The sequence below is a fragment of the Manis javanica genome, chromosome 11 (assembly GCF_040802235.1).
Source record: "Manis javanica isolate MJ-LG chromosome 11, MJ_LKY, whole genome shotgun sequence".
Lineage (NCBI taxonomy): Eukaryota > Metazoa > Chordata > Mammalia > Pholidota > Manidae > Manis > Manis javanica.
Window position 1 is genome coordinate 16,555,016 of NC_133166.1, and position 16,305 is coordinate 16,571,320.

General features: G+C 49.2%; 1 protein-coding gene across 10 annotated transcripts in view; it reads left to right on the forward strand.

Annotated features, from left to right (window-relative positions):
* TENM4 (teneurin transmembrane protein 4) overlaps positions 1 to 16,305 on the forward strand; it is a 711,224-nt gene that overhangs the window by 271,105 nt on the left and 423,814 nt on the right. The gene's annotated exons all lie outside the window — the stretch shown is intronic.

Genomic DNA, 16,305 nt, shown 5'->3' on the forward strand with positions numbered 1-16,305 from the left:
AGGTGGGGTAATGAAGGAGAGTGTATTGAAGGGACTGTTCTTAAAAGGGGGTGGGGAGAGGGGGGATAGGACTGGGGCAACCACAAAGGGTGGTGAAGTGCCTGAGGCTGGGAGCTGCCACCACCCAGAGGCCTGATGGGGCAGGAGGAGGATGTGGGCCCTGGAACCCGCAGAGGCTGCGTGGTGGCTTTAGCGAGGGGCTCTCCCGAAACATCTGTGCCCTCCCACACGGGAACACAGCCACTGCCCACCCACAGCTGAGCAGGGAGGTTCCCAGGAACATCCCCCCACTCCCCAGCCCTGGACTCCCATTTGCTGACCCCATCAGGAAGCCAGAGGCAGCCCACTGATCCGGGATGAGCAGTGACGTCCCAGGGCACTGAGCAGGTTGGGGAGGGCTGGAAGGCTCTGGTCTGGATAGGCACCCTGAGACTGGCATAGCCCGAGACATCGGCATGGATGTTGATTTTTTTATTTTCAAACTGGGGTCTGAAAACTGAGGGGAGGGTGGATTGAAGAAAAAGAAATTAAAGATGGTGAGGAAAGGACATTGAACTTCTCACCTAGTCTTTCGGCTGTTGTAGGAGTCATAGGGAGGTAGGAGTCAGTCAGCCTCTCCCCTGAGAGCACCATGAACTCGGTTTCACATTTGCCACCTCTTTCAATCCACTCCTCACAGAGTTTTGAAGGTTTTCAGCAGCACCTGGGCAGAGAACAGATAAAGGGAGGATGGGGCAGGGGGTGGGAGACCAAGATAATCTTATGTAACTTACATCCTTATGAAAACTTGTTTTGCTTTTATTTTAAGAAGTGCTCTTTATGAGTTCTCCAGGGGGTTAAAAAGCAGGAGAGATGGGTTTTTGATATGTCAATGGAAAAATCTCTTAGCTCCTGGAATAAATGATGCCTTAGATTTGGCTTTCTGTTTTTCAAAAAGGCCATCTGTTTCCATAAACATCAACAAGAATCTCTAGCCACCTTTTCCCTTATAACCCTGTGTCTGTTCTGCACAAATGACAATATTCCCTTCATGATTCATTCCTGAAGACATTCTTCTGGGCTAAATGCTGCTGCTAAATTTGTACTTCAGTTTTCACTGTGAGTCCCACATGATCCTTGCTCAGCCGGCAACCGCACTGTTACAGCTTTCATTTCTCGAGGCCCAGATTGTTACACCCCTGGGTTGCCAGTGGCTTCGTACCAGGCTTTATGCAGCTGGCTTCTCCTGTTTCTCCAGTGATGTTCGAGGTCTTTGAGGGAGCCCAATAAATAGCACCCCTCTTTCCAACTGAGTTCCAAACAAATTGAGAAATAAACAAAGGATGGCAAATGGAAGCCAAATATCATGTTTTTTACGGATAATGAACAACTTGGCTTGGTGTGAGAGCCGAGTTAACCTGAGGGTCCGGGATTAGGCAGACTGACCCACCTGGTCACGAGCCATGCCGGATGGGACAGAGGAAGAGTCAAGCCCTGGAGGAGTAGCGGAATGTTGCCCGCTGTCCAGAGGGAAGAAGAGTGGGGCTCAGCTGAGCATGCCGGGTATATCCTTCCTCAGTTTGCCGCCTGTGTAACTCGCTCCACTACCTGTGAGTGAGGGGGCTCAGACCTGCTCCCTTCCCATGGAAGTAGTCATCAGGAATTAAAACAAAATTTTCCTCCCAACCCTGACAGGCATCACACAGAAGCTAAGAGACACACCTTGCATGAGCCTAGTACATAAAATACACTCAGCAAATACTTGCTGACTTTGTGTGTTCATTCATGAAACAAAAGTTATTGGATAAAACATAGGGCCCAGATAAGTTTAGCTTTTTTGTTCTCAGTAGGGAGCTGCTAGAAGACTGAGCAAGGGGGAAACATGATCGGATTTCCATTCTTGAAGAAATTACTCTTGTTGCCTTCTGGATAATGGATTCTGAGAGGGACAAGCGTGGAAGTGGAGAGATGGATGAGAGTGCTTTTGCTGCCTGTGCAGGTGAGAAGTGATGGCTGCTAACACTGGGGTGAAGTCAGAGGAGAAAGACAAAGGTGGTCGAGGAAGGAGTAGGTTGTAGAGGTAGCAGGAGTTGCTGATGGATGAGAACAGGAGGTGGGGGAGATGAATTGAGAGTGACCTGTATTATTATTTGAGCAACTGAATGGGTAGAGATGAAGCAGACAGAGAGGGGGCTTTTGGTGAATGAATGATGACCCCCCCAGAGTTAGTCTCTTTTGGAGGCTGATAGTGGTCCAATCATACATCCCCATTTGCCTGGGGCTGTGCTGGTTTACACCTGCTGACCTGGCAAAATAATAAAGAATGCTTTCTTTCATCCTCAGCAGTCACCTGCTTTGGATGAGGAAGCTGGTCATGCTAGCTTAGAATTTTGAACTAGTAGAGAATTGTTGGAAAAGTGCTTTGAAATGTGAAAAACAATTTATAAATGCAAAACATCAATCAACGTAGCTACGTTCAAGAAGATTTGTCCAAAAGCTGGATCTTCTTTGCTCATTAACTTCCATGATTGTTTTTGGTCACACACCTCTGCCATCTGATTTGCTCTCCATGCCACATGGCTCTGGACCCTGGAAGGGCACCGTGTTCCCCTATCCTCCTCCCCACCACCCCACCTTCTCCCTCCAGCCTTGCCTTAGTTATCAGTGATTTCTAAAGCACCTACTTCATCCCTCTGCGGGGACTCTCCACTTACAGAAACCCAATGGTTGATATTTTTGAAGAGCAGAGGCTCTGTGAGGCGCTCACGGCGGCTCCCTGCTCTACAGCTTTTCTTGTTGAGGTTCATCTCAAGAAAGAGTCTTAAAAAATGATCCTCACCCTGGCTCCCAGAGTACTTTGTGAAAAGGAAAATATCCACTTTCCAGCTGCCTTCCCTTCTTGAGATGTCTAAATATACAGTTGTGCCCACAGAGGCTTTTCATGTCACACAAATGCCATGGCTCTGTGTGTTTGCCGGGCGAGGCATGTCGAGATTTGGAGAGAGACCTTTGTAAATGCCCAGGTTCGGATCCTAGCTCTTCCCCTTTGTGGGACACCAGCAAAAACACTACCTCTCTCAAGCCTTCATCTCCTTACCTGTAAAATAGGGGAAGAGGTCTGTTTGACCTTTTTAATTGTTTCAGACTCACTGCTTGTTTTTGTTACACAATAGGAAAAAGTGCTGTGTGACTCGTGATGCTCGGGGGTTCCAGGGGGAGTTATATCACTGTCCTTATTTCTCCAGTCAAATTTAAACTGACTTGAGTCTTCACACACAGACTGATGCAAGTCCAGATTGTTCTTTATGGTTCCTCTCCCCCATTCCCCTTCTTGTTCTAGAACCACGGACATTTACACAATTACGCCCATCCCAGCAAAGTCTGTCCGACTGCCCATCCTGTGTGGGTGTGCTAAGGCTGCCACCACATAGTACCACAAACTGAATGGCTTCAGTAATGTAGGGTTACTGTCTGGAGGCAGGAAGTCAGAGAGCAAGGTGCTGGCCGGGTGGTCCTTCCAAGGGCTGTGAGGAGGAATCAGTTCCATGCTTCTGTCTGAGATTCTTGCGGTGGCTGGCATCTTGGGAGCTCCTCGGCTGGTAGCAGCATAAGCCCAGGCTCCATCTTCATCTTCATGTGGCTTCACCCTGTGTGCCTGTCTGCCCTCACATTTCTTCTTCTTATAAGCGCACCAGTCATATCAGATTAGGGGCCCACCCACATCCAGTATGGCCTCATCTTAACTAATTACATCTGCAATGGCCCTCTTTCCAGATAACATCTCATTCCAAGCTACTGGCAGGTTAAGACTTCAACATAGGAATTTTGGGGAGCATAATTCAATTCATAGTACCTTCCAGCTATGGAGAAGTTCTGTTTTATTCAGTCCGTTGGGGTAGTTAGCACCATTTTCCCTCATGGACAAGTACTGGCCCATAGTCATCTGTCCAGTGCCAGTCTCCCAATATAGCAAAGTGTCACTTGCCCAGCTTCCTATCTAAGTCTGCATGACCCTTGGGACAAGAGGGGTCTTCTTGGTTCTAAATTTTGCCCCTAACATTCCCTGCTAGATTTCTGAGACTACTAGAATCCTAGTTCTACTCTCCTCCTAAAACTACCAAGGCCCTACCATCTCAGAGGTGTTCAGACAGCTGAACATGCAGAGCTCATGGGAACAATAGAGAGCCGGCCAACTCTCTTTAAGGGCAAAGATGCTCAGACCCCAGAAACAGTCTTGTATCATTCTTGCTTAGAATAAGGAAAAAGACTTATATTTCTTCCAAATGTCAGGGTCCCTTACGCTACCCAAGATGGCTTTCTTTCTCTATCAGCAAAAAGGGAACACAAGTTAAGTTCCCCATGAGACAACCTGTGATAATGTCTGTAATTAGCAAATGTTCACTGAGCAGCCACAATGCACCGTGGGTACTGGAGTCAAAGTTGAGCTTCCCATGGTTCTCCCCTGTATTGATTGTGAATGGCCCGTTTTAAATAATCAATTGACAACCAGTCTGCCAGAGAGGGAAAGTGACTTGCCAAAGGTTATGCAACTGGTATGTGTCAAAATTAGAACTAAGATCCACGTCTACAAGCTCCTTACATGTGCTAAGGTCTGTGTGGCTCTCAACCTGTGTGTAAGGAAGTTCTGAAGACACGTCTTGCTGCCTGACAAGTGTTGCTTTTGTCCCATTCTCTGACCACAGTGGGCCTCATGGTGGCTTGTGGTTAACTGCTGGTCTTTATCCTTCATGTGGGAGGGAGCATATCACATGGTCTGACACAGGATCTTATAAAGAAAACCTTTGCAGAGAGCCTGAGCATGACCAGAGATTTGTTAAACTAACAGTCTCTCGGGGAGCTTCAGTTACAGCAACACAAATGTGCTGACTGAAGAGCTGGCCCGGTGGAAAGAGAAGGACTGCCTGGGAGACCTGATTCTCTGCACTCCATTGCGAGTACACACTGGCTCTGTGACCCCAGCAGGTTACTTAGCCTCTCTGAGCTTCAGTGCCTTCCCGCTCATGACCCACTCAGTGCCATGCTTGAGGAGAGGAAGCTACTTGGTTCCCAGCTGCTACTGAGGCCACAAGCTGGGCTTCATTCCTGAATGTGCCAGTGTATGTGTTATCTACTGCTGTATATCAAACAACTCAAAAGTTGGTGCTTTAAAGCAACGGCTACTATTGTTCCCTAGCCTGTGGATTAGCTCAGCTAATCTACATGAAGCTTGACTGGGCTCACCATTACCTCTGCAGTCAGTTTAGGGTAATCAGCCATTCCCATTTTGCCTAGGATTAAAAAGGTTCCTGGGGTATTGGGACATTCAGTTTTAAAACTAGGGAAGTCCCAGGCTAAAAGGGATGAGTTGGTCACCGTGGGTCAGCTGATGGATGGCTGAGGTCTGATTGTCATCTAGCACAAGAGAGGTATAGGGGAGGGTAACTGGGTCATATGCCCTTGTCATCCAGTAGACCAGCCAGGGTTTGGTCACCTGGCAGCAGAGCAGGAAGAAATGAGCTTAGAACTTGCACATTATCACTTTGCCTCTTTCTATGGGTCAAAGAAGTTACAAGGTCAGCCCAGATTTAAAAAGTGGAGAAATGGTCTCCACCTCTCAATGACAGGAGCTGCGGTCGCATTGCAAAGGGATGTGGATATAAGGAGGTGAAGGATTGTGTCCATTTTATCTTCCCTCCACTGTAAGCACTAAGAACTCTGCTTTCTGCTGTTGTCAGACACCATGTCCACCAGCCCCAGGGCAGCAGGAGCCACAAGCATAATGGCAAAACAGAGCGAGCTTGGCCCCTCCCAGACTCTTTGCTGTGCGCCTTGCTTTCTCCTTGCCCTGTGGTTCTCACTAAATGGCATACCCTTCCTTCCTCTTCGCCTGGCCAACTCTCTTCTTTCGGAATATAGCTTGTTAGTCACTTCCTCCAGGAAGCCCACCCTGACCTCCTGGGTTGGTTTTGCATCCCCTCACCCCCATGGACCACCATCTCATGCTCCCACAATCCTCTGTGTTTCCCTGGATCCCGGCACGCATCACTGGCACCAACACTGTGGAGACTGGGAGCTTCTTGATGTCAGGGCTCGTCGAATTTGTCTCTGCACCCTTGCACCCCTCTGAGGGCATGGCACATAGTAGGCGCTCAGAAGATGTTTGCTGAAGAGGTGGCTTGAGGTTGCCAATAATTAAATGTCTGCCCAGAATGGGAGCCCAGGTCTTTTAGAGCCCCAAAGTCATTGTTCTGCCTCCTCCACTCAGGGCTCTGACAGCAGCAGATGTCGGTATCACCCTGCCCCCATCCGCCAGGCACAAGACAATGATGTAACCATGACCCCATCTCTGCAAACAGCTCCATGCTTTTTTGGGCCTTGGCACTGTCGAGGGTGAGAGTCTGCACACGGGGCAACAGTAATGATGTGGGTGTCAGTGTGAAAGTCAGCCCTGCATGACGCTGTGCCTGCCACTGTGCTGTGACTGTTTTCAGGATCCCTGCAGACACCCAGCATTGGTGCCCCAGCCACCGTCCTGCTGGCCCTGTAGACCCAGGAGGAGCCTGGCCGAGGGAGGGAGGGAGCCAGACAGCCCTGGGGTCCTTGTCCACACGTCCTTCACCCTGGGCCCCACACCAAGCCTCCCTCCTGTCCTCACCTCTTCCCCGCCTTGTCTGCCTCCTTCTTTTCCACCTATGGCCACCACACTACTGTGGGCCCAAAACCTTCACTTGGTGGGTTCAAACAGTCTTTAGACTGGATTCCTTGCCTCCACAGTCATAATCCACCTTGCAGTCAGAGCACACTTTCTAAAATGCAAGAGAATGTGGTGATTGAGAATAAGACTTGGAAGCCAGACTGCCAGAAACTTGAATGGTTCTACCACTTGTGGCTGGCAGCCTTGGGTGATTTTTCATAAGTTCTCTGTGTCTCCCCATTTGGACAAGGGGGATCATGATGGTACCTGTGTCCTAAGGTTGCTTTGAAGATTAGCTGTGGTGATATGTGTCAGGGCTCAGTTAGAATGTTCCTCGGTGCAGTCAGTCCCCAAAACGTGTGAGCTATTCTTGCTATCATCTCTGCCCTGCTTCAGACCCTTCAGTGGGTCCCCAAAAGCCACAGGTGAAGTTCGAGCTCTGATCACAAAGATCAGGCTTTTGCTCTTTACCTTCTCCTTTCCTCCTGCCTTGAACACAGATGTGTTTGGAGATGCAGCAGCCATCTTGCAACCATGAGGAAGATATTAGGGATGGCAGAGCTGTAAGGTAAAAGGAGCCTGGGGCCTTGATAACACTGTTGAGCTGCTGTGCCAGCCTGAATTTATCCCAGACAGCTTATTACATGAAACAAATAGACCCTATGTTTGTTTAATTGGCAGGGAGAGCAGGGATGGGGCCATGCAGAAGTCCTAGTTTCTATGTCTGGCATTCATGAGTCTCCAAGAGCTGGTCCCTTTTCCCTCTGCTGCCTCATTTCTGAACTCATATCCCATCCCCCACTCCTTGATTTATGTTCTAGCCACACTGAACTACACCCACCCTGGTTTATACCTCTCACCACTGTTCATGCTTTGCTTTTCTGGCTTTACTTCAGTCTGGGTCTTCCTTTCCCACTTACACCTGTTTTCTGCCTAGCAAACTCCTATTCATCCCTCAAAATCCTGTGCCAATAGCAACTTGTCCATGAAGATGTAACTGACTTCTCCACCCATTCTGGGCAAATTAATTGCTCCCTGCCTACAAAACTGAGCTTGAATGTCTGAGTTTGATTCCCACTTCTGCCATTTACTAATAACTCCAATCGCTCTGTGCCTCAACTTCTTCATGAATTAAATTAAGCAAATAATAGAGTTTTATGAAGATTAAAGAAGATACTAAGCATCAAGCATTTAGAGCAGCCAATAGTAAATACTCAGTAAGTATATTTACATGATTCTCCTAATGATTCTTGTGCTTCTAGGCCTATCATCCCCACTTGCTCATAAACCTCTCAAGGGCAGGGACCGATTCCTCTCTGAAGTTCCTGCCCCAACACAGTGCCTGGCACACAGAGCAGCATCAGGAAATGTGGCTGAATTAGCCAAGAAGAGCCTTTAGAAAGCAGAGTTTGCTCTGTCCCCTCAGTGTTCCCAGAAATGGAACTGATGAGGCCTGACAGAGGGAAGAGCCTCAGCTTCCTGCTCTGGAAGCTTTCTCGGCGGGATCACAAACAGAGCCTGTCTCCGCCCTCATCATGTCAGAGGAGAGAATGAAGGTAGAAGCCCTCCACAGAGTGCAAAGGGCCATCTGAACACTGCTGCTGATCCGTGCCCGCAGTGCACAGAGAGCGGGAGCCTGTGCACCTGCCGGGGCCCCAGTCCCCTCTGGGTCTGGTTGGGACCCAAAAGCCCCTCCCTGTTCAGAGTGAAGGATGTATGTCTGATTCTCCTGTGGTACTAAAGAAGTTAGGCAAATCTGGTGCCTCTAACATTTCTGGCTATGTGGCTTAGACAAGTGATTTCAGCTCTTTGAGCCTCAGTTTCTCATCTGTTAAAATGGATTTATAGCATAGGATTGTTGTGAGGACTAAATGTAACTGCAAAGGTGAAGCCCCTGGCACCGTGCCTGGCATGCAGCCATGCTCAACAAATGCCCCTTCCTCTCTCCCTCCCCCCCTTTACCTCCCAGCTTGTCTGCACAGTTGGGCCAAAAGGAATTCCATGCTGCCAATGATGGGGGCTTGGGGTGTGGTAAGCAGGCTGGTTCTCAAGGTTAAATATGCTGCTTTCACCCAGGATGTCGTGGTCTGGGAGTCCCGAGGCAGAGGGGCATGTTTGTGTGTGCACATATAACTTGTTTTTCCTGCATATGCAATGGTTTGGGCTGAAGAAATGGCCCCATCAGGGCCCTAAAGTCCACTGGTCATGTGTGAACACACACTGCAGGTCCCACACCAGGGCTCACGCTGACTTGACCGGGTAAATGGCTTGGCATGAATGGAACTGCCTGCTCAGGGAGCTCCAGTTTGGCTGCAGCCCATGACCCTGGAGCCAGGAGGGAGACCTCCCAGGGCCTGCCAGCCAGAGCCAGGACGCCCTGCCTGCTGCCAGACAGTGACTGAGCAGCCAAGGGCAGGTAGAGGGCAAGGGCTCAAGGGCTGAACATAGGCCATGGGCCTGCCATTTCCTCTCACCGCGACTTTGTTTCCTCATCTGCAAGATGTAGGCCAGTGAAGATCGCATGTGCTAAATGTTGGGATTCCAGGGGAGCCATAAAATCATACCTACGTTCCTGGTCTAAATTCAAGGTTATTGGACACATGGAGGAATCGGATAATAATAATAGCAAATGTTTGTACAGCATTATCACCACTGGTTAAGTACTAACGCTCAATTCAGCACTTAGTGTTTGCCAACCTTTGTTCTCAGCACTTCACAGCATAACTGATTGAATCCTCACAGCCATTCTGTAAGGTAGGTACTGTTACGATCCGCATTTTGGAGTTGAAAATACCAAGTTACTGAAAGTTTAATGAAGTTGCCCCAAATCACACAGCTAGCAAACGGTAGACCGGGATTTAATGCTGGGTGGCCTGCTGGCTTCAGAGGCTGAGCATGGCTTCGGGGCTGCAGCCAGAGTGGCTTGCCAACTTCTCATTCACCCTGGAACTAGACAGCCTTACCCATCCCATCAAGGAGAAGAGAGGTTTGCTTTCACAGGCCTTTTGGGGGATGGGAGTGGGGAGAGGGAGGCAGGTCCAGTTCCATCTTCCAAACCCACCAGTCCCCTAGCGGTCGCTCCTCCCAGAGCACGTGTGCGCTTTTCAGACTCAAGAGTTCGAAATCCAGGGGTCAGCAGGGTCCGTTCCTTCTGGAGCCCTGAGGGAGACTCCATCCCACGCCTGTCTCCTGGCTGCCTCGGCGTTCCTTGCTTGTATATGTGTCGCTCCAATCTCCACCTCCGTTGTCACATGGCGTCCTCCTCTGTGTCTCAGTGGACACTCTCATGGATTTAGGGCACATCATAATCTCACATGGTCTCATCTAAAGCTTTGCCTTAATTACATCTGCAAAAACTTCAATTCCAAATAAGATTACATTCTGAGGTTTCCAGCAGACGTAGGGTTTGGAGGGACACTAATCAACCCACGACAGAGAAGATTTAGTGGGGGAGAGAGAGAAGCCAAGAGTGTTCCTCTGAAGGAAGTTACTCCGTAAGGAAACAAAGCAGACTATTCCCCCGGTATTAGAAGATACTGCCTTGGCTGCTTTCACGGAGATCAAAACAGCAGTGGCCAAAGCATTAACAGATGCTTGTTTCTCTTGCACGCAAAATAGCCGCTGAGGGGATAGAAAAGTTCCTCTTCACAAGGTTCTGCAGAGGCTGGGGCCACTGTCTTGTTGCTGTGCAGTACCCTAGGACGTGAGCTCAAACCCACAGACAGAGACAGCTCACTAGAGAGGGCCCTGCTTTTGCCGGCAGGTGGTGAAAGAGGAAGTGGAGGGCACGAGCTGTCTTCTAAATGCATGGCCAAGGCGTTGCATATAATACCTCCTCTCACACTCTTTGGCCAGAACTTTGCCTACCACCCTGATCTCACCTCACTGCAAAGGAATCTGGGAAATCCAGTCTTTGGCTGAGAGGTCATATGACCAGCTAAAATGCAAGGGATACTATTTCTAAAAGAAAGGGCGATTGATCATTGAGTCCAGCATTAAGTATGGGAAGCCCCTGGCACATGGTAGGTGGTCAGCAAATTGTGATTTTGATCTGCCATGACATGGCTAACAACTTCTTCTCACTGTCCCCCTGCCAAAAAGCCTCTACATTTTTCCGTTGATCCTGTCACCTGTCATTGCAGTGACGCAAACCCAGACCGATCATGACTCCATAATCCTGACACTCTCCGCACCTTTTCGCACTTCCTAATCTGGCTCACAAAGTCTGCTGCCTGCTGGGCCTGCCTCCCTTTCCAGCTCATCCCTGAACCCCATGTTTAAAAATGCCAGAGTAGGGAGGCTCTCCAAGTTCTCTGCAGCTCTGACTGCCAGGAATCTCGCCTGTGTCCTGGAATCGGAACCCCTAGGCACTGCCTGGCCTGCCCATACTGAGTGGTTGTCTTTCTGCATGCTGAAGCAGTTTGTGGAAAGAATTTTCTGTCTTTAGAGGGTGAAAGTCAAAACAGTAATTACAAGAACATCTGTTCCTGAGTGGAAAGCCTAGCCTCTGCTCACCAGGACCCATACCTGCACAGTGCAGCAGGTTGGACGTTAAGATGGAAGAGAATGTCCTGGGCATGAGGATTAATGGAACCAGCCATGATAGAGGCTTGGCTTCCCGGCAGGCTGCTGTGCTGGGGACAGGGAGGGTAGAGTGTGGGTGTGAGGGAGGGGCCGGGTGAGTGAGTGCATGGAAAAGGGAGTGTGTGATGACACGCGAGTGAATGAAGGAACAAATGAACGAGAGGGTGAATGAATGAGTGTGTTCATGTTGAATAAATGGAGAAGTAAGTCAGTGAATAAGTGAATGAGTAAATAACTGAAGAAATGAATGAATGTGATTTTGAGTACATGAATAAGTGAACATTAGAGGAAATGAATGTGAATGAATGAGTGAATAATTATAAATGAATGAGTGAATGGTGATTTATAAGTGAATGAGTGAATAAGTAATTCGGTAATGAGATGAATAAGTAATAGAAAAGTGATTGAGTCAATCTGTGAGCAGCTGAATTACTTTTCTTTCATGGGCAGATAGGATTGAAGCAGGGCTGAAATCGGGGGGCAGGACTGGAACCTGATCTCGCTGGAGGCCCAAGGGCAGGATGGGCCCTACTAGCTCTTGCTAACATGGAGAGCCAACGCTCAAACCCTGGCTGTCTCATACCACGGGGTATTCCTGGCCTCCTGTGCTTTGGCTGGTGTGAATATTATTTGTAGAGAAAAAATGATCTCTCTTCCTTAAAGAGCCTTACCAAACTTGTTGGGTGTCGACAGGAAAGTTTAAAGTTGTATAGGCATCTTTTATTTGTGAAAATGACCTGAAGGGAGATTATTGTACTTGGAGTATGCACATTCCCTAGAAAAGTCATGCAAGTCCTGAGAAGGGATTAGACAACACGCCCAAAGACAGAGGTACGAAATACCCAGGATGCAGGGTGCTGTGTGAGCAAAGGACCACCTCTGGGAGTAGAGGGAGGCTGTAGAGGAGAGTACTGGCTTTGCTGGTGGGATGAATACCATTCTGCCTTTTTCCCTGAACCTGGACTGGTTCGATTGTGCTGCTCAGGAAGTTTCTGTTACAGATCATTTCAACCAAGCTTTCTTGAGCACTTGCTGGTGCACCCTACAGACACAGTGACGAAAAACATGGTCCTGGGCCCCATGGAGTTCAGAGCAGAGGGGCCAGCAGACAAACCGACCACTCAGTATAGTGGAATTATGGTAGAAAACGGGGGACTGCAGGACTCCGGATGGGAGAAGGTCAGGGAAGGTGTCACAGGGTAGGTGGCTTGGGGACTAGGCCTGGAAAGGGGGTTAGAAGTTTGAGACAGTCCAGGCAAACACACAGCATGAATAGAGTCATGGAAGGACAGAAGGACAGTGAATGTGAATGAAATCCACAGCTCTAAAACCTGCATGAAGGAGGACCAGAAAGGGGGCCCTGCTGAGCTCCAGAGGCGGGTCCTGGGTCTGCTTCACCTCTGTAGCTGCAGCACTTAGTGCACAGTGCAGGGGACATAGAAGGTACTTAGTAAGCATTTGAGGAATGCATGCATGAAGGAAGGAAGGTATGAAAGACGGAGAAAGCGAAGGAGGGCAGAGGAAGGAAGATGGAGAGTACAGAGAGCTCAGAGGTTTATTCCGAGTCGTAGAACAGATTGTTGTGGGCAGCCTTGGGTTGAGAGGCCTGTCCATGGGGAGCAGGCCCTCGGGAGAGTACTGGGGCTGCAGGCGCCCTGTGGTCACACCCAGGTCAGCACACAGCTTCCACCTAGTGCCCGCACTTTGGATAAATGAAACGAAGGGCTGGTAAGAGGTTCTTGAATTTGTATCTGAATAAGAGAGCTAAGGCTCCCTCACATGGACAGTGGCCTGGCCACTCTTCAGCCCTTTCTGGGTAAACTCAGTCTCATAGGATTTACAAGCTGGAATGGCCTTTTGTAATGATCTGCTCCAACCCTCTTCTTTTATGGGTGAGAAAATGAGGCCCAGAGAGGGGAAGTGACTTCCTCTTCAGGGGGAGTTAGATTGCCAGTTAAGGTCCTGAAAGCCTGTGTTCTGTGCCTCTCCCTGCAGCTCACCGGGGGCTCTCGCACAGTTTTCTTCTCCCTGGCCTGTTTTCCTCATTGAAATGAGTGATCTCCACCATCCCTTCAGGTCCTCCTCCCAACCCATCTCATTCACTCCATGAATACTGATGGAGCCTCCCCACATGGTGGGTTCTGTCCTAGGTTCTAGGGAATACCAGGGAGAAGATCCCCCACAGCCACACCCCAGGTCCTCAACCAACCAGATCACACTATCTCACATTATGTCTCATGATATTATTACAGTGTATCCCTGTCATACAATGTTTTTCTAAAAATGCTTATGTGTCTGCCATTCCACAGACTCTAAGCTTCTTGGGAGTAAATTTCATTTTTGTGCTGCCTTACATTCTTTCTGGAGTGAGACGGAGAGCTGAAGATTCATTAATGTGTAGATTATTTTTTTTCTTTGTACCCAAAGCACCTTGTCCTGGTGGGCATTCACTGGAGAATATTCACTGGAGCAAGTCAAATAAACAGATAATTCCATAGAGGTGAGGATCATGCCAGCTGGGGAAGCTCAGGGGCTGGAGACACTCACAGGATGGGCCCCTGATCTAGTCAGAGGGTGAAGGAGACTTCCAGGAGGAGGTGATCTTCTTCTGTGTCTTCAAGGACATTCAGGAAGATTAGGTGACAAAGGAAACGGCATGTGCAAAGTGCTTGAGGCCTGAGAAAGTCTTGCCATTAAGGATCTGTGGGTAATCTCTGACCATGCCAAAATCACACCCTTCACCTGCTGGGCCCAGGACTCCTTGATGGGCCATGTGTTACCCACAACAGACAATAGCCAGAGGAACCCCAGGTACTAAGTTGTCCACGCTGCCTGGCCCAGGACTTCATGCCTGTTGCTGGGGTGCCAGCTTCTGCCAAGACGGCCCAGCAAGCAGGGAAAACTCTAGTCCCTTTCCCACACTGCCAGTCAAATGGAACCAGAGCTCATGCCCAGGCCCTGTCCCTGGACCCTTGCATTGACCACCACCTGGCCTTTCTTCTGGACAGGTGAGGGCCATGAGCCAGACTTTGTTTCTCTCAGGAAGGCAAGTGATCGCTGTTCACACTTTTCATGGAACTGAATCTCACCTCTTGAGGGAAGAACTTAAAACCATTTTTTAAATTTAACCATTTTTAAAGTTAGATTATCCCCCTGTTAAGCAACATGTAGGTCATATGGATTGGTTGGGAGGTGGTGGATATAAAGGAGTAAAAGGGAGTCAGGGAACCTAGTCAGGAGGCAGGTTCAGAACCCCAGATGTGACCCAGATGCACATCCGCATGCTTCTATCCCAGACTGCAGGAAGAAAACTAAGGCCAAGATATTCTTAGATTAGGCAGGAGAAAGAGGAGGAGGGAGGGTGGGTAGGAGGGAGGTAAGCTAGCGAACTCTACTTGGAAACAAACATCAACTATTAAGCACTAAGTATTATTAAAGGGAAAAATGGCAGGTTTCCGGGGCCCTCCAGAGTCTGTCTGGATAGGTTGCTGCTGCTCTGGGGTTAATATGAGGAAATGGCATTCTTAAGCACCCACATTAACCTGTCTGTTTTCTATGGACTGTGACAGCTGCATTTTACATCTTAATGGCTTACCATTTATTTCACACCAAAACAAAAAGTTTTTTTTTTTTTAGCCCATGAAGGGCATACTCAGGGCCAGAAGCTTTGCCCCCAGAAACGGGTTTCGAGGCAGAAGCTCCAAGCAGGCTTCAAGTGGGCTTCCCAAGAAGACCTCTCCGTGTGCCCCCTTCATTTGCCCAGACCCTCTGGCTCGCTTCCTTTTCCAAGTCCCTCTCTAGGTCGCCTCTCTAAAGGCCTTCCCCTGGGCTGCTGTGGTCTCTCAAGGCAGACAAGGCGCTGTCTTGGGTAACCATTAAGCCACAGTAGCAAATACTACATGGAAGGGCCCCAAGGGCAGAGAAACGGCAAGAGAGCTAGCTGAGCCGGGGAACCAGGCTGGGCCGGCTTTAGGGAAGAGGAGGGGCGTGGCCTGGGTCAGAGCAGGGCAAAGAGGGGTCTTACTGAGAAGAGCTACATTTGCCCAGCACCAGCCACCTGCCTGGCCTTGTCCCAGGAACGTTGTTTATTATTTAGTCCTCACAAGAACTTTAGGAGGTAGGCACAATTACCCCTTTCTGAATAAATGAAGAAACCAAGATGCAGAAAAGGGAAGTCCCTGGCCCAGAGAAATACAGCTCTGAGGGGAGGGACCAGGCACCGACTGAGGACTCTGGCTCCAGAGCCCATGACTCAACCCCTCACTCTACATCCCCTCCAACAACCTGTACACACGCATTCAGCCGACACGTGTTTATTGGGCATTTACTCTGTGCCCTGCACTGCTCTAGGTACTGGGCATACATCAGTGAACAAAACAGGCCAGCTTATGGCCTCTGAGCATCCGGCATCCCCTGAGGATATCCTGGTAACAAAACAAAATGGGCCCTGCCCTGTTCTCGTTGAGGAGTAGACCTTCATTCGGTGGTCATTCAAATAAGCATGTGATTTCAAGTGCCCTGAAGAATGTGTAATAGAGGAAGTTTTCCCCAGAAGGAGACTGCAAGTGTAAGCCGTGGCCTAAAGGGAGAGAAGGTGACTCCCGGGAGGGGAAGCAGCGTCTGCTTCCTGAGTATAATGGCTGGACAACCAGTTCACACAGGGCTCAGGAAAGGAGGGGGACACACAGGGTTTGACCAGCAAGGTGGGCTGGGAACCAGGTAGAAATTTGATGTGTAGTGAAGGGCAATAGGAAGTTTTTGAAGGGCTTGAATGAGAGTGTTTGGTGCAGTTTGCAAAGTTTTTCACACCCACCCTTTGGTTGTCTGAAAGCAATCTGGTGAGGCAGGCAAGTTTGGGGTTCCCAGCCTAACAGACCAGAGCACCAGAGTTTCTCCAAAATGATCCCTAAGGATTGAAAGGCTGAAAAAGTGGGGATGAGGGTCCAGGTCTTTCTGTTCAGGGGCTGGTTGAAGAGACAAAGAGGCGAGAGGAGGCTTCACAGGCCCACACAAGGTGTGAGCAGTGCCACGAGGTGACCATATGTTGG